The 2,027-nt window shown below is 40.6% G+C and overlaps 1 pseudogene; it reads left to right on the forward strand.

Annotated features, from left to right (window-relative positions):
* The first annotated feature begins 225 nt into the window (after nt 1-225).
* Nucleotides 226-1,803, forward strand: LOC106575239 (patatin-like phospholipase domain-containing protein 4; annotated as a pseudogene).
* Nucleotides 1,804-2,027: the final 224 nt, after the last annotated feature.

Consider the following 2,027-nt stretch of genomic DNA (forward strand, 5'->3'; position numbering starts at 1 on the left):
AGTTCGACTGCCTCTGTAATGAGTGAATAAGCCTAGCTATGTTGTTTAGTCTAGCCTAATACAGTTGCCCACATCAGGTTTATCTAGCTCCAAAATTCCACTGTGCTAATATGGATTTGATTAGGCTTTTACACAATATTTCACTGGCGAAGTTACAGTAGCTACGTTTGACAATAAACTTCATAGCTTTCAATGAATAATGCTAGCTATGTTCTCTTTATAGAGATGACGGTGCCAGTGGTGAACCTTTCTTTTGCTGCGTGTGGATTCCTGGGTATCTACCTACTGAGACATGGAGACAAGCTGCTGGGCTCTCTCAGGGCATGTGCTAGAGCTCTGGTGGCTGCAGTGATGATCACTGCTCCAGACAAACTAGAGGTAAGATAGTAAGGTCTTCATCATCATTATCCTATTCTTCTATTCCTTGTACACAGGTTAAAGGTCATATTGTTGTTGTGTTTAGGCCTACTGCTGGTTGATACATTGTCTTTATCCATTGTCAAAGAATTGACCTTCAGATTTGCCAAAGATGCCAGAGGCTTGGTGCTGTGACCCCTGGATATAACTTCATGCTTACATCCAGGTAGTCACTTACTAACTCTGAGAGAGAAACACACTGAATATACCAAGATTAGGAACACCTTCATAATAAGGGATCATAGCTTTCACCTGGATTCACCTGGCCAGTCTTATGTCATGGAAAGAGCAGGTGTTCTTAATGTGTTGTATACTCAGTGTATAAGAACAGTCATATTCAGATGCATATGCACACAGAAGACAGGCAGAAACACAAAGACCCAGTTGGTTGGGTTGAATGAGAATAAGTGCTCTCAATGTTTTGTACACTCAGTGTATTTCTTTAACATCAAGATAACTGGGTGTTATGTACAAAAACAAATCATTTGTAACACCTTCTTTATAATAAATGGAGCTATTCATTGTGTGGGAGTAAATTAAACCTAAGGCTATAGAACTGAACAATGGTTGCATTTGTGTCTTCATTAAGTGCACGCATTACACAGGCAACAGATTGTGTAATAAGTGCATGCTTTATTATAGAGCCGTATAGTGTTGTTAAATTAATTATTAAAAACATGACAAAAAAGCATCTGTCCCTTTGTTCTCCCCAGGGAGGACATTGAGGAGTTTCTGCCTGGCGATGCCCACAGTAAAGCAGGCGATCGCCTTCACATCTCTATAACGCATTCAAAAAGTGGCAAGAACTCCATCCTATCCAGCTTAGCCTCCAGGGAGGACCTCATAAAGGTAGCCTGCCACAAGCCTGAGCAGATTATATTACTGTATCTTACTATAAACCTTGGCTTTAACACAAAATGTTGTCGTAAATGTTTATGAGGAGCATGGTCATTGTTTTCCCCTGATACACTTCATTGTTGGGTCAGTTCTGTGTTTTAGCCAGTCAAGTGACCGAGCAATTCACATGTTGCAATATGTGTGGGTCAAGGAACATTTCAAAATCTTTTTCACTACATATTTTAGGATTTGGTCTGACCTAATTCCTTTGCTTCTTTTAATTTAAGGCACTCTTAGCCAGTAGTTTTGTGCCCGTCTATGCTGGAATCAAACTGGTGGAATGGCAAGGACAGGTAATAACTTTAACTGCATCTCAAACTCAACCAATGGATGTTATCCATTACGTTAGTTTATTGATTTTCACGCATAGCCTCCCCATCCTGCCAGAGGGAAGTACCATCAGTCTCCCCCTTCGCAGGTCCCCAAGATATCTGCCAAAAACACAGAGGGCTCATGAACCGCCCCTCAAACTGGCTAACATGGACATAATGGTTATTACATGTTCGCAAGGATAGAGACAGTACACATATTGACAAGTGTGTGTGTGTGTGTGTGTAGCATTCATTGAATGGTTTTGCACATAATTTTGCATTATGCGGAACTGTAATTGAGTGGCTGCCTGGACACAGTTCTTTTGCAGGATTTAAATTGGTTTGATTTTGCAGACATTTTTGTTAATGTTTTGTCCCTCCTTTAGAGGAAAGGATGAACCA

This window comes from Salmo salar, chromosome ssa17 (genome assembly GCF_905237065.1).
Source record: "Salmo salar chromosome ssa17, Ssal_v3.1, whole genome shotgun sequence".
NCBI lineage: Eukaryota > Metazoa > Chordata > Actinopteri > Salmoniformes > Salmonidae > Salmo > Salmo salar.